Source organism: Lissotriton helveticus, chromosome 3_1 (assembly GCF_964261635.1).
Source record: "Lissotriton helveticus chromosome 3_1, aLisHel1.1, whole genome shotgun sequence".
In the NCBI taxonomy this organism is placed as follows: Eukaryota; Metazoa; Chordata; class Amphibia; order Caudata; family Salamandridae; genus Lissotriton; species Lissotriton helveticus.
In genome coordinates, this window is record NC_136061.1 from 1,787,202,678 (window position 1) to 1,787,227,489 (window position 24,812).

Sequence of the window (24,812 nt, forward strand, 5' to 3'; positions counted from 1 at the left end):
AGGGTAAATTACATTCAGATAACCCAGCATGAGCTACTCATTTTGTAGGAAGGAGGGGGAATATTCTTGACTACACAGCAGTGACCTCTTCCCTTTGCCATCAATCGCTCTCACTCACGATAATAGGCCGATTTGACCACCTGCCATTAAGGGTTGTTTCCAATTGGGGCATAAACTTACTGTCTGTATTTGAAGCATTAGGTCAGATGAAGGCAAACACTGCCCTAAAATGGCTTAATTGTTCACAGATGAACTATGACTCATATGACGAGTGGATAGAAAACCAGAGTGAAATTTTAACAATTCAGCTAATCTGACTACCTTCTCCTGTGGTTAATGCTATCGCCCTCTGGGGAGCTTTGCTGGCAAACTTGTTGACATCTTTAAAGAACACCACTTCTTCCGAAAAATACAGCAGCTTATCCTTAACAAGAACAGCCCCCAAAAGGGGAACTGGTTCCAGCTGGTGTCGTGTTCTGCTTTGATGCTTTACTGACTACCAGTTATTTGTACAGGCCCAGATGCCTTCGAGGGCAGCACGGCAGATTTTGGCTTTGTGATTTTCCTTGACACTAAGGCTTTACTCAGCTTTCGTAATTGACTCAAAATGAGAAACTCAGGAGTATAGAAGGGAGACGGTCTTTCCCCATCACCTGCAAAAGGTTCAACATTCGAAACTCTGCTACCTCTAGTGGATGACTGTTTTTGACCTTTCAATATTTATTGCTATACCCAATAGTGATTCCTTCACCACTACCATCCCAGCCACTACCTGCAGCAAGGGAGTTTGAGTACTGAAACATTCAGACACAAGAAGAAAGACAGTGGAGGGTAGGCCTCACACTGGAGAAACGCTGCTCAGTGTTGCAGCTATCACTCCGGTCAAAGAAACATCACCGTCTCAATTCCCCTTTATAGCTTACAACGTTGGTACATTCCAAGGTGACCTTAACTAAGGCTAAGCAGAGATTGAACATGACATTTAACTAACCAACGTAGAATCCATTATTTATATAAACAAAAAACCTACATGTTCTTTATTTGTGTCAAAAGTTTACAAGAGGTTTCATTTCTCTTCTTTGACATCTACTGATTCTTCAAGACAAAAAAGTATAGGCATGGATTCGATAAGCAACACAATATGGCATATATCAAAGATAGCCATCAGACAAAAATTGCATAGCCCTTCTGGGATGCTGTGATAATGCCCCAGCAATGTAGGTATCTCTTGATATAACATTAGGGGTGTAGGACTGTGCAATGCTCAAATACATTTTCTCCAAATGAGGAACACCAAATCGTGACATTCTGCAGCTGAAACACATGCAAAATGCTAGGACTTTATATGCATTCCCGGGACCAAGCTCCAAAGGGAAATGCCTTTTGAGAGACTAGTCTGAAGCATGTCTGCACATGTTTCTACCAATTCCTCTCCCCTGAAGATGAAGGCTAAGCAGCGCAGAACATAGGGGATCCAGATTCCTATGGAATGCCATTTGAGGACTGACCATTTCCTTCTTCAAATTGGTCACGAGCTAAAGACACACTTCTTTAAAGAACACCACATTGTGACACAGTAAAAAGTCCACGACCCTCACAGAAATCCTCACTAGAATCTTTTTCTTCTTGCATCTCTTGCTTCGACCCTGTATAGTGCTTGGCTGCCTTCTGATGGGTTTCAAAATATGCAAATACAACACAAATACTTACTTATGTACACACACACACGTACGTACATACATACATACATAAATACATACATACATACATACATACATACATACAATAGATGACATCCGAATCTTGTTCTGCTACCTCAAGAACCATGCAGGAAGCTCTCTTTCAGGTCGGGTCTATTGTTCAGAATGGCAACGAGGCCTTACCCATAGGCTCCCGCTGATGAAAGTAACCACCTACCCCTCCAACACTTGTATCTATCAGTCGTTGCAAGAATGTTCTAAGTGAGGCAAAACATTTCTGCTAGAGCATTGGTTGTCTGCAAGTGGAAGAGGCAGTAGACTTGATGTTTGGAGAAGCAGACATAGCATGTAAAGAAGAAACAATACAACTTATGTTTCTGTATTTAGCTAAAATTGATTTTCAATTGCATCAGAACCATAGTTACAAGTGATGATGATGATGATAACACAAAGTTTATTTAGACCATAGTCTATAAACCATACATAAAACAATGGATCGCATATCGTGATAAGACATTTAAAACCACAATTTATTTTACACATTTACATCACTTGTAAAACCATAAGCATAAAATATTTAAAACCACAATTCATTTTATACATTTACAACACTTATGAGAACCATACACATAAAATTGGGATACTCTATAATTTTCAAACTATCCCATTCTCCTTTGTTGCCTCCGTTACATATTCTCGTGTTGCTTTCAGAAATTTCCCCAACGCAATTGTAGTATCCAAAGATGACATTTCTGTGAGGAGGTCAATAGCATCAGCCCGTGAGGACACCTCATATTTAAAAAAAATTGGACGTAAATTTTTTTTCCGAATTGCTAAAATACAAATACAATCACACTATATATGTAAAATATCATTTCTTACTCCTAGACCACATTTACAAGTTCCATCCGGATGGATCAGGGCCACTCTTATTTTTCTTTCAATCTTCCATGGATTTAGCCCCACCCGAACCTTCAAAATTTCAAGTCTTAGCCATCTACTTGGCAGTAAATCCAGGTATGGGAACCGGACCTCCTTTTCCCATTCATTTTTTACCCAATTCACTGATTTTTTTAGCCTCCGATAGTCCATATCTTTTGATCTGGAGTATTCAAGCCCTTGGTCTCTAAGCATCTTTTTAGTGCACACTATATTCAGCAGTGGTGGGGAAAGGCTCAATTTCAAGTGCGCAGCTACCGTCTGGAGGGTTTTCTTCACATCTCGCGCCCAGCGTAAGCTGCTTACTCGAATTTCCTCTCTACACCAAATTGAAACCTTCTCATCACCACCAGGCTCCAGTCGGTTCCAAAATCTTATTAGAGACAATTGGGACTTTACTTCCCATAATGTTAAACCCACCTCCATTCTAATTGCTTGTATCATGGAGCTATTTGGTAAGGACAACAACATTTTCACAATTTTTCCTTCTTCCCGGTCCCACCCTCTTTTACCGCTCAGAAAAAGCACCTCTGCTCCATAAAGCACTTGTGGGGGGATCATAGCTTCAAAAGCCTTCTAAAGCGGTCTGTGTGACATATCGCCATAATCTTTGTTGAATTTTTTCAGCCCACAGACCGACGAGTAGGCCTTTGCCTTCTGTGCCTCCAAGTGGGTATTCCACTTTAATGCGCCATTAAACCAGAGGCCTAAGTATTTATATTCATATACTATGTCTAATTTATCCTGTCCTAAAAACCAATTAAAATTGTTTACCCTCTTTCCAAAACATAGGATCTTTGTTTTTTCCATATTCACTGTTAATCACAATTATGTCGTTGATTGAAGATAAATGGAAACATTCCTGTTCCTGGCAATTGAATATTATTCCATCATTTCAAAATTTTGGATCTATCCACTAACCACGAACAATTTGAGTAAGAAGACAATTTCAACCAGCCCTGGCCCACCTTGGAGAAGTTTGAGCCATGCTTCTTAGAGCAGGTACAGGAGATGCTGGCAGGTGCCAAATCAGGCTCTCAGCTGTACTTATGGCCGCCAGCCATCACTGCCTGTCCATATGTTATGGCTCTCTATAATCTCCCCTTGTTCTCTGCAAACATTTTGGCAGACTGTGGGGTAGATTTACAAGCCCCTTGCGCCATTTTTGCGTCCCTTTTAACATGGGAAAAGTGATGCAAAAGTGGCGCGAGGGGCTTGTAAATCTGCCCCTGTAAGCCTTCCCAAGTATCTCCCATCCTAAAGAAACCAATGAGCATATCAATAAGGGCCTTATCTCTGCTTTTTTGGCTTTAAAAGCCACAATTTTGACTTTAAAAGTCAAAAAAGCAGAGATAAAACTATTGCCCGATTTACAAGTGGGTGCTAACATGCATTAGAGCATGTTAGGACCTGTTTTCCCGACGCCTCGCTTTGCATCTCTAATGAGATGCGAAGTGGGCGTCACTGGGTAGTACTGCATGTAAATTATCACTGATGTGCACAACGCGATATTTACAAGGCGGCCCATGCATTTTAGCAGACGTTAGTTTTTGGCAAAAACCGCGGTTTTCGCCAAAAACTAATGACTGCTAAAATGCTGACTTACATATACTTAACATTGAGGTGGATTATGCTGATACAACCACAGGGTCGTATTAGCAAGGTTATCACCGTTTTCCATGGAACATCGCTGGTTTTCCAGCGATATTCCATGGAAAACACTGCTATCGCTGGAATAATTATCGCCATTGTGCTATGCGTTGTTGATACAGCGCTAGCATGGTGATAATTTCCAGCGTTAGCCGGCGAGAAAAAAAGTTCATGCTAAGCGAGTCCAGCGATAATTATCGCTGCCACTTGATAATATGCCCCCAAATGCCAATATGGGAATTCTCCCCAACTAATGACCTATTTCGGGTACATTGCATGAAATATACCCTTATTGCCTATAAGCATCTGTGGTTGGACTTGTGCATTACAATAGTTTTGCTACATGCTCTCTCAGCCATTCAAACACCTCTCTAACTGGCCTAGGGCCATATCCAGTTGAGCAAAAGAGCCATAGGTCACTGTGGGTATAAGGAGTAACCCTATTATCACTCCTATGCTCTTATGTGAAAATGTAAGTTCAATTAGAATATTTCAGTGTGGGTAGTTTGAGCCTTAACTGATCTGGAGCCCAAACTACTAAGGGGGATCAATGTGTACCTCGCATATGGATCACTTGCTCCAATGGTTATGGTAGCAACTCTTACACCCTCTTTTCTACACATTGATACCCCATTATTCTGACACAGCATACTTGCATATTATAGAGGAGGCATAAGCAAACATCTACTTATCGTCTATCAAGTTGCCTTTCAATATTTTTTCAGAAAACATGATTGGCCACATAACAGCTATAAAGTACATACATGAGGCCTATTTACCACCAAACTACATCTCAGATTGAGATGCTGCTTCTTTTTTTGAACATAAATGCTGTATTGTATTATTTCACATAATCTTTACCAGCATTTTAACCAAAAAAAAGAACAGCACAAGTTAAAATGATAAAAATACTAACGTTCACTTCAGCAATTTTAGAAGACAAGCACACGCGACGTTCATGAGCAAACTATTAAAAGCTGTAGCAATTTAGACTAATTGCAATAAGCCAAAGGACATTTCTAACACATGCACTAGGTGCAGTAAGGCAAGTTCTAAGGTATTCTGTAAAATGCCTTGTGGCAATATTCTCTGTTGGCATGAACTTATCTAGCAGTGATATAACGTGCCTCGTCCTAGTGCGATTAAAGTGCTCCATGGTTGTGCAATTATAAGTAAGCCTGATTGGCAGTCTACTAGCTTGGTACTCTGTTATCTGATCTTAGCCAAAGGACACTAGGCATTATGAAAAGCACTTACAGCTTTGCTGAACCTAGAAGTGAAGAGGTTAACATCTTATGCAAGTAGTAAAAAAGCCAAACGACTCTGGACGTTGTGGAAAGCACTTACAACCCTAACATTCAAACAAGTACTATAAAGGCCGAATAGGCACTAGGCATGTGGCAAGCACTTACCGCTTTCCTGGACCTAAACATAAGGAGTTCACAATTTTTATTTTTTATGTTTCTAAGTTTGTGTTTATTAAAGAATAGTGAAGAAAAGAAGTACAACAATATACCATAGGATGAATGAAGCCATATAGAACATATAAAGAAAAAGATAAATAAGGGTACATAATCAAATTTGTATCATATAATACATCAAGATAAAAAACATTATATAAAACAAATACATAAAAAAGAAGGGCGGGGGAATTTAGCAAAAAGGAAATGTAATAAAATGGGCAACAATCGAAGGTCCGAAACAAGGAAATCACCTTTTAACAGCTAGTAAAAACCAATAGGCATTTTTTGCATGTTCTAGGTACAAAAGATCAGTTTCGCAGGCTGTTCTATAATGTGCCACAGTGCTAGTGCTGATTGGTGTGCAAAGTGCCCTGTTAACTGAATCCAGGCTGACGAGTCAGAATAGTGCAATGAAGTGGTACATGCTAATTCAATAAAGAGAAAACATACTGGGCCATCAGCTGGAGAAGTGGCCTGTTGTTTTATCTTGGTCAAAATATTCTGGTTAATGCTGTCCCCAGATCAGGCTCCATGTTCTTAGGGAACAGTCGTATTTGGTCGTCTTGCATCCTGTAGTAGCCTTGTAGCTTCCAAGAAGAATTTGCCAAATTGGGCTAGGTCCTTTGATACTGCTGTAGTGTAGATATATGTCAACACATCTAAGTATATTCTTATCCCACTTTGCAAAACAATAGTCTTTAAATAAATTCGCCTCTGAGGTAGCACAGCCAAGCAACAGTACACAATGTGTGCTGCAGATTCAGAATAATAGTGCTACAACCTGCACTGCTCCTGCCCTGGAGCAGGACTCTTCCAGTGGGACCTATATTCCCATATAGGGAGCCTTCAAATATGGTTGGCAGGAGTTGGCTTCATGAGAAATAGCGAGACCCGCTGCTCCTGGAATGTTTTGGATTTGTTTTATATCAGTCTCTTGAAACCCACTTGCCGTGCTCTTTTAGGGTTCTCCTTAAGTGATCAATTGTTATACTTGAATCTATTAAGTCAATCTGGGCCAGGTTTAAAGAGTCTCTAGAATTGCAGAGGGACTTTGACCAACTACCATTTTTGTCTAGAAATATGGTGCTCAGAGCACAGCAGAAGGAATGTTGTTCTGCCCTGGTCACCCAAGGATGGGACTTAATTATATACTTTTTTGATTCAATGTTCAAATTCACCAGGTTGAATTATAGGCGAATCAATGTGCGCCAGGTGTTTTGGGGGATGTTAAATATTTTCTTATTTGCTGCTGTGTGACAATATTCTTATGACTCACTGAGCCTGTAGTGGAAGGCAAGATGCCCATAGCTTATTGCAGGTGGCAGTTTCGCCCGCATGGCTCTTCAGAAGGCATCAGCCAAATGGTTTTGTAAGTTGTGATTTAGTTTGGATAAAACATAGGTGATTTTAGATGCTTTTTTCTGTTCCTCTTGCGGCCTGGCACAAAGGTTTGCCCATATCTGACAGCCAGATGCCATGATAGTTATATTTGCTGGTTGTGCATATTTTTAAAGGGCCCAGTTGTCAATCTAATTGATGCTTCTTATATCGTTTGCCAAAATTCAGAACTTTTGCTATGGCAACGTTTGCGTGCAGAGCCTTCTATGCATTATATCCACAGAGTGTGTTTAAAGTCCTTTTCATCCCCTCATAGGCTTGGTCTAGTATCACAAGATCATCTGCATACTGTATGATGGGAAGGCCCAGTTTCGGTGGGAATGCATTCCGTTTCAGAAGTTTCTCACCAAGGTTAGCGGTATATATATTACACAAAGTGGGGGCCATGACACAGCCCTGCTTGAGCCCTCTGTTGGTATATATTGTTTCCATTGCATGGGCTGCATGATTTTGATTCAAACCCAAGTGTCAGACCAAAATGATTGGATTGTATGATAGTGCGCAAAAGTTTCCTGCGTATGCCCCACTCCTCCATTTTTTCCAGAGGCTATCTCAATTAGTTCCATCAAACACTGCACTATAATCTATGAAGCAGGCATATAATAGGGGGTGGTAGCTTCTATGATCTTTGCACTCAGATAGGAGAGAACAATCACATTGTCCACCATTGAAGAGTTTGGCCGTGAGCCAGTCTGATAGTTTGGTATGATTTCATTTTCGGTAATCCAATCTTCCAGCTCCTGTAAAAGCACCATGAACATTCAATTGGGATATTAGCCAGTAATTTTCGGGTTGAGTGATGTCCCCCTTTTTGTGTATCAGGTGCAGGATGGAACTGCAAAACATGATGGAGGGAATGCTGAATGATTCAAACATTCTCCCCCAGTCATGAGATCTGGGTTAAATCCATCATTCTTTTGCCCACTACGCCACCCCAGTTTGGACCCAGCCATATGCAAATCAGTCTTGAACCTGTGAAGCATGGGAACAGTCCAGACCGGACAGCCAAGCCAGGTCCTCCCTGGACAGGAAACAAGCATCCTGGGACCAGTTTTGGAGTATGTCACCCTTCATCAGCTAGGCTAGCTTGAATCAAGTGTCACAGTGAGCAAGGGAATAACGCCTGGGCATACCCGTCCCACTTAGGGCGAAAATTGTAACTGCAACAAATAATGGACGGAAAGCTGAATGATTAAAACATTCTCTCCCTGTCAAGAGATATGGGTTACATCCATTGTTCTTTTGCCCACTACCCCACACCAGTTTGGACCCAGCCATTTGCACATCAGTCTTGACCCTGTGACTCATGGGCACTGTCCATACGGAACTGCTAAGCCAGGTCCTCCCTGGACCAGAAACAAACATCCTGGGACCGGTATCGGGGTATGCCACCCTTCATCAGACAGGATAGCTTCAATCCAGTGGCACAGTGAGCAAGGGACCCACCACGTCTGGGCATACCCGTGCCACTTAGGGTGAAAGTTGTAACTGCAACTAATGATGGACGGAATGCTGAATTATTCAAACATTCTTCCCCAGTCAAGAGATTTAGGTTAAAATCATTGTTCATTTGCCCACTACGCCACCCCAGTTTGGACTCAGCCATATGCAAGTCAGTCTTGACACTGTGCCTCATGGGAACAGTCCAGACCAAACTGAATAGCCAGGTCCTCCCTGGACCAGAAACAAACATCCTGCGACCAGTTTCGGGGTATGTCACCCTTCATCAGCCAGGCTAGCTTGAATCCAGTGGCACAGTGAGAAAGAGACCCACGTCTGGGCATACCCATGCCAATTAGGGCGAAAATTGTAACTGTAACAAATGATGGACGGAATGCTGAATGATTCAAACATTCTCCCCCAGTCAAGAGATCTGGGTTAAATCCAGTCATCTATTGCCCACTACGCCACACCAGATTGGACACAGCCATATGCAAATCAGCCTTGACCCTGTGCCTCATGGAAACAGTCCTGACCGAACTGCCAAGCCAGGTCCTTCCTGGACTGGAAACAAGCATCCTGGGACCGGTTTCAGGGTATGTCACCCTTCATCAGCCAGGCTAGCTTGAATCCAGTGGCACAGTGAGCAAGTGACCCTTGTCTGGGCATACCCGTGCCACTTTGGGCAAAAATTGTAACTGAAACAAACGATGGACGGAATGCTGAATGATTTAAAGATTCTCCCCCAGTCAATAGATCTGGGTTAAATCCATTTTTCTATTGCCTACTTTGCCACTCCATTTTGGACCCAGCGACATGCAAATCAGTCTTGACCCTGTGCCTTATAGGAACAGTCCAGACAGAACTGTCAAGCAAGGTCCACTCTGGACCGGAAACAAGCATCTTGGGAATGGTTTTGGGGTGTGTCACCCTCCATCAGCCAGGCTTGCTTGAATCCGGTGGCACAGTAAGCAAGGGATCCATGTCTGGGCATACCCCTCCCACTTAGGGCAAAAATTGTAACTGCAACAAAAGATGGACAGAATGCTGAATGATTCAAACATTCTCCCCCATTGAAGAGATCTGGTTTAAATTCATCGTTCTTTTGCCAACTACAACACCCCAGTTTGCACCCAGTCATATGCAAATCAGTCTTGATCCTGTTCCTCATGGGCACAGTCCATACTGAACTGCCAAGCCAGGTCCTCCCTGGACCAGAAACAAACATCCTGGGATCGGTTTCAGGGTATGTCACCCTTCATCAGCCAGGCTAGCTATAATCCAGGGGCACAGTGAGAAAGGGACCCACGTCTGGGGATACCCGTGCCGCTTTGGACAAAAATTGTAACTGCAGCAAATGATGGATGGAATGCTGAATGAGTCAAACATTCTCCCCCAGTAAACAGATCTGAGTTAAAACCATCGTTCTTTTGCCCCCTACGCCACACCAGAATGGACCAATTCATATACAATTCAGCCTTGACCCTGTGCCTAATGGGAACAGTCCTGACCGAACTACCAAACCAGGTCCTCCCTGGACCAGAAACAAACATCCTGGGACCGGTTTCAGGGTTTATCACCCTTTATCAGCCAGGCTAGCTTGAATCCAGTGGCACAGTGAGCAAGGGACTCACGTAGGGCAAAAATAAATTGTAAATGCAACAAATGATGGACAGAATGCTGAATGATTTAAACATTCTCCCCCAGGCAGGAGATCTGGGTTAAAATCCATTGTTCTTTTGCCCACTAAGCCACCCCAGTTTGAACCCAGCCATAGGCAAATCACTCTTGACCTTTTGCCTCATGGGAACAGTCCGGACAGAACTGCCAATCCAGGTCCTCCCAGGACCTGGGAAAAAAGCATCCTGGGACTGGTTTCGGGGTATGTCACCCTTCATCCACCAGGCTAGCTTAAATCCAGTGGCACAGTGAGCAGGTGTCCTACGTCTGACCATACCCGTCCCACTTAGGGCAAAAATAATTTGTAACTGCAACAAATGATGAAAGGAATGCTGAATGATTCAAACATTCTCCCCCAGTCAAGAGATCTGGGTTAAATCCATTGTTCTTTTGCCCACTATGCCACACCAGATTGAACCCTGCCATATGCAAATCAGCCTTGACCCTGTGCCTCATGGGAACAGTCCGGACCAAACTGCCAAGCCAGGTCCTCCATGGACCAGAAACAAGTATCCTGGGACAGGTTTCAGGGCATTTCACCTTTCATCACCCAGGATAGCTTAAATCCAGTGGCACAGTGAGCAAGGAACCCACGTCTGGGCATACCTGTTCCACTTAGGGCAAAAATATCAACTGCAATAAATGATGGATGGAATGATGAATGATTCAAACATTCTCCCCTAGTCAAGAGATCTGGGTTAAATCCATTGCTCTGTTGCCCTCTGCGCCACCCCAGTTTAAAAAAGCCATATGCAAATCAGTCTTGACCCTGTGCCTCATTGGAACAGTCCAAACTTAACTGCGAAGCCACGTCCTCCCTGGACCGAAAACAAGCATCCTGGGGCCGGTTTTGGTGTATGTCACCCTTCATCAGCCAGGCTAGCTTGAATTCAGTGGCACAGTGAGCAAGGGATCTACGTCTGGTCATACCCATTCCACTTAGAACGAAAATTGTAACTGAACAATTGATGGACGGAATGCTGAATGATTCAAACATTCTCCCCCAGTCAATAGATCTGGGTAAATCCATTGTTCTTTTTCCCACTTCTACACCCCAGTTTGGACCCAGCCATATGCAAATCAGCCTTGACCCTGTGCCTCATGGAAAGAGTCGTGACCGAACTGCCAAGCCAGGTCCTCCCTGGACTGGAAACAAGCATCCTGGGACCAGTTTCAGGGTATGCCACCCTTCATCAGCCAGGCTAGCTTGAATCCAGTGGCACAGTGAGAAAAGACCCACGTCTGGGCATTCCCGTCCGACTTAGGGCGAAACAAAATTGTAACTGCTACAAATGATGGACGGAATGCTGAATGATTCAAACATTGTCCCCAGTTAAGAGATCTAGGTTAAATCCACTGTTCTTTTGTCCACTACGCCACCCCAGTTTGGGCCCTGCCATATGCAATTCAGTCTTGACCCTGTGCTTCATGGGTACAGTCCAGACCGAACTGCTAAGCCAGGTCCCCTGTGGATGGGAAACAAGCATCCTGGGACCGGTTTTGGAGTATGTCACCCTTCATCAGCCTGGCTAGCTAACGTTTGTGTGTTTTTTTTAATGTTTTAGTGTTGTTTTTTTGTTGTTTAGTGTAGTGTTTTATTGTTTGTTTAATGTAGTGTATTAGGGTTTAGGGTGCTGTTGTATTGATATAGGTTTTAGGGTAATGTAGTAGTGTTTGTGTTGATTTAGGTTTAGGGTAGTGTAATAGTGTTTGTGTAGTGTAGTGATTTAGGTTTTAGGGTAGTGCAGTAGTGTATGTGTAGTGTAGTGTTTTAGGGTTTAGGGTAGTGTAGTAGTGTTTGTGTAGTGTAGTGTTTTAGGGTTTAGGGTAGTGTAGTGTTTTAGGGTTTAAGATAGTGTATTAGTGTTTGTGTGGTGTAGTGTTTTAGGGTTTAGGTTAGTGTTGTAGTTTTGTGTAGTGTTTTAGGGTAGTGTAGTAGTGTTTGTGTTGTGTTTTACAGTTTAGGGTAGTATAGTAGGGTTTGTGTAGTGTGGTGTTTTAGGTTTAAGGGTAGTGTAGTGTTTTAGGTTTTAGTGTAGATTGTAGTGTTTGTGTAGTGTAGTGTTTTAGTGTAGTGTTGTAGTGTTTTAGGGTTTAGGGTAGTGCAGGGGTGGGAGTAGTGTTGTAGTGTAGTAGTGTGTTATGGTAGTGTAGGGGTAGGAGTAGTGCAGGTAGTGTTGTAGTGTAGTAGTGTTTTAGGATTTAGAGTAGTGTAGGGGTGGGAGTAGTGTGGGTAGTGTTTTAGGGTAGTAGAGATTTAGGGGTAGTGTAGGGGTGGGAGTAGTGTGGGTAGTGTTGTAGTGTTTTAGGGTTTAGGGTAGTGCTGGGGTGGGAGAAGTGTGGGTAGTGTTTTAGGGTTAGGGTTAGTGTAGGGGTTTGAGTAGTGTGGGTAGTGTTGTAGTGTAGTAGTGTTTTAGAGTTAGGGGTAGTGTAGGGGTGGGAGTAGTGTTGGTTGTGATGTAGTGTCATAGTGTTTTAGGGTAGTGTAGGGATGGGAGTAGTGTTGGTAGTGTACTAGTGTTTTAGGGTTTAGGGTAAAGTACGGGTCTGAGTAGTGTGGGTAGTGTTGTAGTGTTTTAGGGTAGTGTAGGGGTGGGAATAGTGTGGGTAGTGTTGTAGTGTCATAGAGTTTTTTGGGTTAGTGGTAGTGTAGGGGTGGGCGTAGTGTGTTGTGTAAGTGTAGGGGTAGGGTTGTCACTTACCTTGCAAACTTTTACTACTACGAGTATAGCTTTACCACGCATGCCTTTGCGTTGTAATCCTAGTTACCACAAGCATCAAGGCTTGAATTAGTTGGGCACACCACACCTTAAAAATCACAGTCTTATCAGTATTTTCTAAATTTATTATTGCATTTCTCAAATTATATACTCAAAAATTGCTTTCACAATTGTACATCATTGTGCATTACTTGAACATTACTTTAATGCATTCATGTCGCTGTACAAGATAAATGACATCATTCATTAATACACATTCATTTGATGTTCAAATGCCGAGTATTGACTCGCATACACGGAAGTTAAACGAACGACGGCACTCGGCAGCTATTCAGAATTCGGTAACACGCGAACATAGTTCACAAACTTTTTGAAAACGAGTCCCGGTGTACTGGGAGTCGGAACAATCTCACAGTGTCAGAAGAGAAGCCCCTGAAGAAGGAACTTGTTAGTGTTCCGAAATGCATTGGCCGCCAACATTTGAACATCAAATGAATGTGTATTAATGAATAATGTAAATTATCTTGTACAGCGACATGAATACATTAAAGTAATGTTCAAGTAATGAAAAATGATGAACAATTGTGAAAGCAATTTTTGAGTATATAATTTGAGGAATGCAATAATAAATTCAGAAAATACTGATAAGACTGTGATTTTTAAGGTGTGGTGTTAGTACACCAGGTGAAGTGTGCGCAACTAATGCAAGCCTTGATGCTTGTGGTAACTATGATTCTTTCATAACAAGGGTTGACAGTCCTTGTGAGTTGCAGCACCCCTTGATGAACTAGCCCCCCTCAAACTGAAAAAACCTGGAACATTCCCTCCAGATCCTGGTTCAACAAGGACATTACTGAGGAAAGAGGAAACTCAGAGCTTCTGAACGACTCTGGACAAAGGCCCCCTCCTCCAGCCGTTACAAGGAACTCAGAGCAGCAAGAAGAAAGTACAAACAACATATCAATAACGGAAAATCCAACTTTATCTGCACCGCGCTGGACAAGGCCAAAAACAGACCAAGAGAACTCTTTGACATCATTAAAAAACAAACGTCCAAGCCAACGACATCCCTCGTCCAGCCCTCACAAACCTTATGCGCCAACTTCGCCAACTTCTTTAACGAAAAAATCACTTTGATTGAACTTTCTCTGGACATTAACCTCCATCCCCCGGACAAAGACTGCTCTCCAACAAGTGAAATTATCACAAAAAGGCGACTGGCAACAACCTGGTCCTCCTTCGAACCCCATCTAAGAATCAGAGATCTTCAAATTTATCTCCTCCTCCAAGCCATCGTCTCACAACCTCGACCCCATTCCCTCTCAAATGGTCAAAGAGCTGAAACTCACCCTGGCTCCACTTTGGTGCGAAATCATAAACAGTTCCCTAAAAACTGGCACCATACCAGATTTCCTTAAAGTCGGCCAAGTAACTCCTCTTCTGAAAAAGCCAGGCTTAGACGCAACCGACCTGAATAATTTCAGACCTATCTGCATTCTCCCTTTCCTTGCAAAAATCTTAGAAAAATGCGTTCTCCGTCAACTGAACAAATATATTGAGAACATAAATCTGCTTGACCACCACCAATCAGGCTTCAGAAAAGGCTACAGCACCGAAACTGCAATCCTCAACATCATGGACGACATCTTCAACTACCTCGACGCAGGCCACAACTGTCTCCTCATCCTCCTACACTTGTCAGCTGCTTTTGACACTGTTGACCACAGTCTTCTCATCAAAGCTCTCAAAAAGCAGGTAGGTGCAGACAAAGTGGTCCTCCAGTGGTTCCCCTCCTTCCAAAACTGCTCCCAAAGAGTAAAAATCAAATCCTTTGCCTCTGAACTCCTCCCCGTAAACAGAGGCATCCCTTAAGGCTCCATTCTCTCCCCTCAACTGTTCAACATATATATGGAACCCCTCACCTCCATTCTGAAAAAAGCAAATATCCCATTTCATCTATATGCAGATGATACACAGATCTACTTGGAAACCTCCTCCTTTAACGACATTCTAAGGCTCAACAATACCCTCAGAGAAGTCCAAGAATGGCTATCAACGAACCACCTCAAACTCAATCAGGGAAAAACCGAGATCCTCCTCATCTCCAACAAGGAAGAAAACCCACAAATCGTTGAATGGTTGAAAGCTATTGATGCCCTCAACGGAAATCTCAACCTGGCAACCTCGGTCAATTCACTAGGAATCACCCTTGACCACAAACTATCCATGTCCAATCACATCAAGAACTCGCCAAGAGCGCCTTCCTCAATCTGAAGCTCCTCAACAAAATCAAACCCCCACATCCCTCCTACCGACCTTAAGCAAGCCACCCAATCCCTGGTGTTTTCCAGACTGGAATATGGGAAAGCAGTCATCTCCAGTACAGCTCGCTCTCACCTAGCCCCGCTCAAAACTACCCTCAATGCAACAGGCAGAATGGTCACCAGAATCAAGAAATTTTACCACATTTCTCCCACACTCAGAGATCTAAAAGGGCTCCCAGTCGAAATGTGGGCCAGCTTCAGAAGTGCCTGCCACACACACAAAGCCCTGCACACAGGGAAACCGGAATACTTAGCCTCCAAACTCAAGAAAGCCGGGCAAGCAAGAAGGCTCAGAGTTCCAACTCCTTCCTTCTAATTCCCCTAAAAACGCATAAACAAAAGACTGCTGCCCGCTCTTTTACAGGAAACGCTCTGAAATTCTGGAACACCATCCCAGTCGACATCAGATCCACCCCTCCTTTCCAAAATTCAAGAGCCTCCTAAAAACCCTCTACCTCAACCGCATCTTCCCAAACGCAATTACGTGATGCTCTCACCTCCACCAGGCTGTCACCTGACAGCGCGCCCCCAATGAGCAACGATTGTTTCGACGCCTGGGTTAGCCAGGGGGTTGGTTCTTCTTCCAAACCCCCGGCTTGTAGATATCAGCGGTCCTCTCCTTCTAACCCCTGGTTTTTGGCGACTCTGAAGGAGCTGAAACTGGGTTGTAAAAAATTGGAACGCTGCTGGCGTGTGACGCCTTGCCCTGTCGCTAAATCTGCCATTTGCTCTGCCCAGAGAGATTATTGCCGCTATCAGGAAAGCTAAGAGCGTCATCTATGCGGAGCGGATCGCGAAAGCCAACAATAGTAGTAAGGAGATCTTTTCTATTGTCAGAAGCTTTTTGTCTCCCTGCGCTGAACAAAACACTCTTCCGGTCTCCACCCAGTGGTGTGAGGAGTTGTCCTCCTTTTTTATTAACAAAAAACAGTCTATTCAGGACAGTTTAGGGACTTTCTCCGTGGAGCAGAGGATTTCTCCCTCTACATCTCCTCCTCTTCTGGGGGTGCCCACTTCTTCATTTTCTCAATCTTTGCCCGCAGAGGACCTGATATTTTAGCCATTCTTAAATCTCTCAAGTCAGGCTCCCCCACATACCCTTGTCCGGCTAGAGCCTTAGCTGGGGTGGCCGAGATTGTGTATACAGAAGCAGCTGCTTTTATCAATTTATCTCTTCAGTCTGCCACTGTCCTGTGGCAATGGAAACAGGTCAAACTTCTTCCTCGCCTCAAAAAACCTACTGCAGATCCCACTGTCCCAACCAACTACCGCCCTATCTCTCTGTTGCCAGCCTTGGCTAAAGTTTGTGAAAAGGTCGTCTTCCGCCAGCTCGAGGCCTTTGTTGAAGCCTGTGGGGCTCTTCATCCTGCACAATCCGGGTTTAGAACTTCTTACAGCACAGAGACCGAGCTGATGGAAATGGCAGAGGCAATTAGGGAGTTCCTGGATGGAGGTGGCAGGGCGGCCCTAATCTTGTTGGACCTCTCTGCCGCCTTCGATACCCTGCCACACCAGCTCCTTCTTGGCCGGCACTCATCCATTGGTATTGCGTGTCCCGCCTGGGATTGGATAAAATCTTTTTTGGATGAGCGCACTCATCAGGTCTGGATGCCTCCCTTCTCATCCTCTGCTAGGAAGTTATCTACCAGGGTCCATCAGGGCTCCACGCTGAGTCCCCTTCTTTTTAATATCTATCTGACCACCCTGATTTTCCTAGCAGAGGAGCTGGGTGCTAAAATTTTAGCTTACGCGGACGACACCCAGCTACTATTCACATGGAAGGGCTCCGACCTGGGCACTGACATAGCCCAGAGGTGCCTTTAAGTCGTGTTCAATTGGCTTGCACAGGCCCAACTCAAGTGCAACGAGGAGAAGTCAGAGTTACTTTTGTATGGTCAGTTCCCTCCCTCTTTCAGAGAAGCCCTATAACCTCTGGATTTCCTTTGCCCCAACTCTGAAGGTGGTCCAGCGAAGAACTTGGGGTTTTGATTCGGAGTAGATTTCCGGTTTTCAGATCACATCAAAAAACTTACCAGTGTCTGCTTTTGCTCCCTTAAGACCCTTAGAAGGTTCTTCCCTTTGCTACCGAGGCCGGTTAAGGAAATGGTTGCTTAGGCCCTTATCCTTTCCTGGCTCGATTATGCCAATGTTCTGTTCATCGGCATCCCCAGCTATCTAATGAATAAACTACAAATGATACAGAATGCGGTCGCTAGACTTTTATTTAATATCTCCAAGAGATTCAGTATGAGGCTGCACCTGCGCGATCTGCACTGGCTCATTGTGGCACAGAGGGTGCAGTTCAAAACTCTTACCCTAGCCCATAGAGCCCTTCATGGCCTGGGGCCCTCTTATATCAGGAAGTGCTTTGCTTTCTATAATCCTAACCACTCTCTGCGATCTGCTTCTCTACCCCGTAAGGCTACTCCCCGGTTTCGCAGAACTCGACTGGGGGGTCAGTCTCTCTCGATGAAAGCATTTACTTTATGGAACAATCTTCCTGAAGAGGTGTGGCAAACCCAGGACGTATTTTTAAGAAATTGCTTAAAACTCACCTTTTCTATCAACCCAGTTAATTAATCTTTGCACTCTCAGTCAAAGTCTACTCACGCGCCAGGACACTCCAGAGTATTAGTGCGTGCTACAAATCATTTATAACATAACATAACATAACATAATTGAGAAAGCTGTCAAATACCTACTTTCCGGTGCAATGTTTTGACAAAAGAAATATCTAATGTGGTCTTGTATTTCTTACTCACAATGTTATTCATTAATGCTGTGCTGCAAAAGCTTTGCTACAAGAGTTTAGATGTCTGTAATCCAATACTAGACGATACGTATTTTCTGGTTTGGAGACAGAAAACAAATGATTGTTCATTGGCGAGGTGCATGTTTCAATCACCCCTTTGTATTCAAGTTGATCTAAGATCTCGCTGACCTGTTTTTTAGATTCTTGCTTAACTGGGTACTGCCTTTGTGCAGTTGTTTGAATTTTTAACTGGATTTCATGGTCAGGAGAATCCTCATCCCATCCTACATGATTTGTATATAACGCCGGTGCTTGGGCAACTGCCCATTTCCTAGCATAGGTATATTTTAAATGAATTGGAATGTGGTTGGAGAAAGCTGGCATAATGGTGTCTTCGCCATGTGGGCACTCCCTGACAAATTCAGGTGGCCAGTCTTTTTCAGATAGAAGAATGTCATAACCCTTAGAAAGTCGCTCCCAAAAGAGTGCTCTCACTTTTCTTGGCATGTCCTCCTCCATCCGGAGTGTTATTTCATATAACTTCTGTGGACAACTAACCCTGGTATCTGCAGTTTCAACATGAATGAATTCATTCAAGTCTACTGTCTCCAGATGATCCTTCAAGTTTTTGTGAGCTATGGTGACTTCTGCTGCGCTGTCCAACATTATCTGAGCCCATTCCCCGTTCTTGAGTTGTGTCCTCAAGATCCTCGGCATGTTAGATTTTTAGACCTGCTACCTTCTTTTTGGTGAATTGAGGTTTCTTGTTTTTCTGAACGTGTTGATCGTCTTTGGACTTCACGCGTTCTTCCTTGTGTTTTGACCGTCCTCTTCTTTCGGATTTCTGTGACAAAGTCTGAAAGATACGAGAGGAACGTGTATCAGTATCTTGATATCTATCAGTTTTTCTCACATTATCCCTATTCCTGAGGTTATACCTCCTTTTAGAGGGCTCCTTTTGAGGAGACCTACCGCGGGATTGAGAACGCTTCTCTTTAGAAGTTTGTTTAGTGTTCTCCCACTTCTTTTTAGAAGGAGCAGGAGTGTTTTTAGTAAAGAGCTTTTCAGGACTTTCTGACAGGTGGGGTTAACTGGTTTCCCTCTCAGACTGTCTCTGCCTAATTCTTCATAGGATTTTTCAATTATTCTGGCCAGTTCTTGTGGTTGCTCAGTTACATCAAATTCCCTTAACTTTTGGGGGATCACCACGGATGCTGCTTCGCCTTTAATATTGGCTAATATTATTGTTGAGACATTGTTTGAAATCTTTCAGTAATTTCATATCTAGATTTAAAGCAGGCTCTGCCCCGTATTCATTTTTAATTTGTTTCAGGACGTCTGGTATTACCGCCATAGACGGAACACCATGTGTTTTAGTGTAAATTGCAGCAAAGACTGTACCCCAAGTGTCGCAGTCCTCCAGGTGTGGTGCGATCCCCATTGGTAAACAGATTGTTAAAATTCTGTGTTTCTCATGAGGGGTAGTATTAGGAAATACTGTCTCTATTTGAGTAATGTTTTGAGCTATCCAGAATGGAATTAGTTCCTGTTTTACGGGTGATTTACCAACAACCGAATGTAGAGTCTGTGGTGTAATTTTGCTTGTGTTCCAGTGGTGGGGGGATGTTGTGGAATCAGTATTGCTGGTTGGACTGTGAAAGTCTGCATGACATATTGAATCAATTTTCTATAGATTTTGATGAGCTCTTTGAGTTGAGCTCGTAGTTCCACATCTGTCGTATCATTCATTTCAGGATGTGGAGTATAGCTGTCTAAAACCGGCCATGTTGCTCCTGGTCTACCTAGTGGACCCAGCCTGGTAATGTGAATTATGTGTTTTAGGGTGCCTTTAAACCAGAGCGCATGCACCTGGTAAGTTAGTGGAATTTCAATATCCTTGAAAGGAATGTATTCCGTTCGTAGTTCATCTTCTTTGTAGAAGTGAAACACATGTGTTCTTGGATCTGCTTCAGGGAAGACTATCCATGAATAGAATACCTCTGTCTGGTGATATTCATGTGCCTCTACCATAAAAGCTGCCCTACCACCTCTCGATGTAAGGCCATTTTTTATAAGTGTTATAGTGATGGATTTCCTTAAATTTAGAGGTATGCTTATAGCATCCTCGTTGGTTTCTTGCAAACGTGTTATGTTAAAAGCTACCGGATCAGCTGCATCTCCACTGTTCTCGGTGTAGCTATTCTGTCATTTTGTTGACTGAAAGTTTGCAAAGCAAGTTTCAAGGAAACAAAGATAAGGTGCACAATATTTTGGAACACTGTATCCTTCAACTTTGAACAAACCAAAAACTAATACATCGGATTTTCGTCCTACTCAGCTATAGCAGATATTATCGTTTTACCCACTCCAGACATCTATTGGAGTATTACGAAAAAAGGGGCCGCTGAGAAAAGCACAACTGAGTTACTTTAGAATCTAGCGGTAAATGAGTGCCTTACCAAACGTTGGGCACCATGTAGTGTAGTTCCTATATTCCTAATATATCCTATAGATTTGAAGTAGGACTTAAGTCAATAGGTCTCTATCGAATATACTGAACCTAATAGTGAGTGCCAGCTAGCTCAGAGGTTACTAGAAACTTTCTCTAATACACAAGAAGGTATTAGTTTCTTACAACCGCATAAACATCATAACCTTGTTTCCCCAACAATAAGAATACATCTCTTAGAGTTGTGGAAACAATAGCTAAATATTTTACTCAGTCAATCTTGCATGCTTTGTTTCTACAGAGTTGCACAGAAATAGTGAGCTGGGCGTTTCCAATAAAAGGTTTATTGAACAGTCTTCCTTCTCATGCAAGTAAGGTGAACTGCTACAATCATTAGGCAGAATGCAAAGTATAATGCATATAGTGTAAACAGTAATATGAAATAATACTGTAAGAGCATTGTATGGTTGCTAAGCCATTTCAAAATACATACATAAATAACATAGACTAAAATACTCAACTGGTGCTTCTAAAATACGCCTACCCCAATGTACCTGACCTAGGTCTAGTACGAGGGAAGAAGTAAGTATGGTCTTTTGCATAGGTTTAGTATTGCCAAGAATCTACCAAAGGTTTCTCTAGGTTCTAATCAGCTTCGTACCTTAGAATGAAGGAGGTCTGGTATCTCTGTCTCAGGACTCGATTTCCCAACACCCCGTAAGGGGAGTCAGAAACACTGGAGCTGGATTTCTCGGCAGAGAAGGGCAGCTTCCTGATCAGTAGCGAGTCGGCTTCCTTCGGCAATTGCTGTAGTAAGCTGCGTCGGGCAGGTAGGTCTTTCAACTGCTCCAAACCACTGTGCTTTGCCATAGCAAGTGAAGGTATATTTATACCTTGAAGGTGTTTAGGAATGCCATGTTTAACGTAAAGTCGGGCATATGAATGTCATGAATGAACCTCTGGGGAATATTTGTTCATTGTAAAACTAACTGAGTTCTTGGAGAATTCAATATTCAAACAAGGGGAAGTCTCTAATGGCTAAAGCTGATTTTCCAAGAACGAATGGAAGTAGCCATGCCTGTATTTGGGTTGCATGGGCTATGCCTAAATAAGGGTTTGATTTCTATGCCTATATAAGGGCAATGTGAATAGTACCTATATAAGGGTATGAATCGGGAAAATCCATTCTGAATCTAAAACGCCAGTATAACATTATGATCAGCGCTTTCCTTAACAGGGAATGGAACCAATACCCAAAAGATGTGTGGAAGTAACACTTGTATGTGTGTGTAACTTAAACACTACTATTTGTGTATGGTAAACATCTAAAAATACTCTTGATGGATCCCCATATAGGGAGGAGAACTTCTTCCTCACAACTAAGCACAGAAAGTTTAAAAATGAGTTACGGAGAGGCACACTGCATCCGTCTTTAATTTGTGGTGCCTGCACTCATGATTAAAACCATACCATGATTAGACCATTTTAAGCTGAGTGACTGCCAGTGAATGAGATTAGTTCAAGCATTCCATAAATTACCTTGTTGTCTTTGCATTTGCCGCCTTAATTGCACCATGTATGCATAGACGTCGGTCCTGATCTCAGTATGCCACTGGAATGAAGCTATTCCTTGCTGCAGAGCCATAATTAGGATAACATTAGTCTTAGTATTATTGTCATCTGGTTTCGGGAGGACTTGGCTTGGTAGTTCGGACTGGACGGTTCCCATGAGGAGCAGAGCCAAGAATGATTTTCTCATGGCTGGGTCCAAACTGAGTTGACATGGTGGGCAAAATACGATGGATTGGGATGCGGCCTGAGCGATTGCCATTGGCTAAAACTAATTTAAGCATTCCATCTATCACCTTGGTATTTTTTTGCATTTTCTGCCCTAAGTGTGCGGGTGTGGTGACCGGATATATTGTTCTATTTTCTGAGTGATGGTGACTGTGGTCTACTACCATCTTAGTATAGTGGATAGTTCCCTATTCGTAGCCTATTCTTAGGGTTTGCCTATTGACTTTGACATAATTAAGTGCCCCTTTCATCGTTTTCGGGCCTGAAAACTTACATTAGGAGATAGATGCTTAATTCCTGACCCAATATTGCCTATTGGTAGGGCTTGCCTATGTACTTTGACAGAGCTATGCGTCTCTTTCATCTTTTTCGGGCCTGCAAGGCCCAAACGAGAGAGACTCCATTTTCCTTTCCGCCTTGGCTGCCCGAGGCGCTTGTAGGTCAAAAGTTATATTTTAGCTATGAGCTGTTGTTCGCTGGAGAAGAACCGGAAGAATGTAAACGGGGCTCGAGTTTAAGACGCAACAACAGGTGGCCACTGTGGGAGCATCGAGAGCTCGGGCCTGGTACAGAAGTCTGGTGGGCGGCAGGTTACTGTCTGGAAATTTCCACGAACGAAGGGCTCTCTATATTATCGAAATGTAGCAAGGTAGAGGGGGCAGACGATCTTTGGAAGAGACACGAGACAGTTGATTCTTAGCCACACAGATGATCCTTTGCAAAGGCCAAAGTTATATAAATCGGTCTGTTAGAGCAGTTGGAGTTAGTTTGTGGCCAGTATTGGCATACACAGAGTGAAGAAGTTAGTCGACGGATGGTTCTCAGAATAGTGAAAATTATACCAGCAGAGTGAAGCTTGGAGGTGAAGACAGTTCGTGGGAGAGAGGAGAAGTCAGTGCAGATTGGATGGTGTAGAGCTGAGAGACAGAGACGAAGACCAGAGAAGGGTTCCAGTGCTTTGAAGGGGTGACGAAGGTGGAGGTGCATAGCGGTGCAGACGTGTATCCGTGAGTGCAGAGCAGAGTCTGAGATGAGCCAAGGCACAGATGAGAGAGGGACCCAGACGACAGCCAGAACCAGACTACGTAATTATAAGGTGAAGTCTGTCCTGCTATTATAGTGCGCAAAAATATATTAACTCTTTCCTTTACTTTTCAGGATTGTTAGGTGCTAATATGAATGCAATGTTTATTTTTATTGTTTAATAAAGGGACCCCAGTTCTAAATGAATGCATTTGAGTATTATTACTATGATAGAGTTAACCTTTCTTTTTAGCCAGGGGCTGACGAACAGAAGGATGGGACATTCCCTTCTGAGAAGGTAACTGATGACAATGGAGAGTGTCAGTCAGGTCATATAATAATTCTTGAATGTGGAACTTGGCCGCTTTTGTGTGTGAGGATTGGATCTCCTGTCCAGCATACCAAAGATAATAACTCATGTGAGATAGATACTTCCAGTAGATATTAGGTACTTACGAGATCCCCCAATAGAGAAAGAGAGAGAGAGACGTATTAATAGGACAGTGGGAAGAGATCGCTCAAGATAGAGCGTTATGTATATTAGAGCTGCTCCCCGAAGAGTGAGGGGGTAGAGTAGTCCAGGCCGGATTGTCGTGGGGCTACAAGTGGGAACACTATAAATAGTGCTGCTCTCCGACACGAGAGGGAGTAGATTAGCCCGAGCCAGATTGTTGTGGGGCTATAAGGTGAGATAATAGAATGTAAGATGAAATTCCGTAGTTTCTCTAGTATTTAGTAGTATATTAGCTGTATAAGCTTATATATATTGTGGGTTCCCCATTCCCAGGTAAGTATCCTAGGTACTGTTGTAAATAGGGACTGGGAAGGGATGAAGTTACGTGATTACTGGGTTTGTGGTGTTTGGGTGAGCTGATAACTTGGTCAGAAAATCAGGTCATTACATTTGGCGTCACGAACAGCTTTCGAATGAAGTGCAGGAAAATGTATTGATTTTCATTATGTTTTGGTGTCAACGACTGCTTTTGAGAGCCTTGTAGCGTGTTTTTTTGCTATCTTGTCTGTTTGCGCTCGGCGTGTATGAAAGCTCTTTTTGTATATTTTCTGTTTATATGTGTATATATCTTTTACTGTTGATAGCATGTTTTTGAGGAGGTCAAAATCTACTGTTCGATTGCCTATTGAGATTCCAGGGTGGCAATCAACGCCTTATGAGGCGCTAGCTCATGGATGGGCTGATTGTACAGGTTTGAGTGAAAATTGGATTTCTTGTTTGGAATCGGCAGATCCTGCTCAAGAGGTTGCTTGCTTATGGAAAGTGCCGATTGTGAATGGTCAAGAACTTCCTAAATTAGGAAGGAGAGGTTAGATTCTGTTATATGCGTACAGGCTTGTACATGAGAAACTTGAAAAATTGCACCGTCAGTGTAAAGAATCTGAGAATCAATTTGTTGAAGTGCAAAATGCTTATACGCTTTTGAGGTGGCAAAATAAATTGCTTGCCGACAAATTGGATACA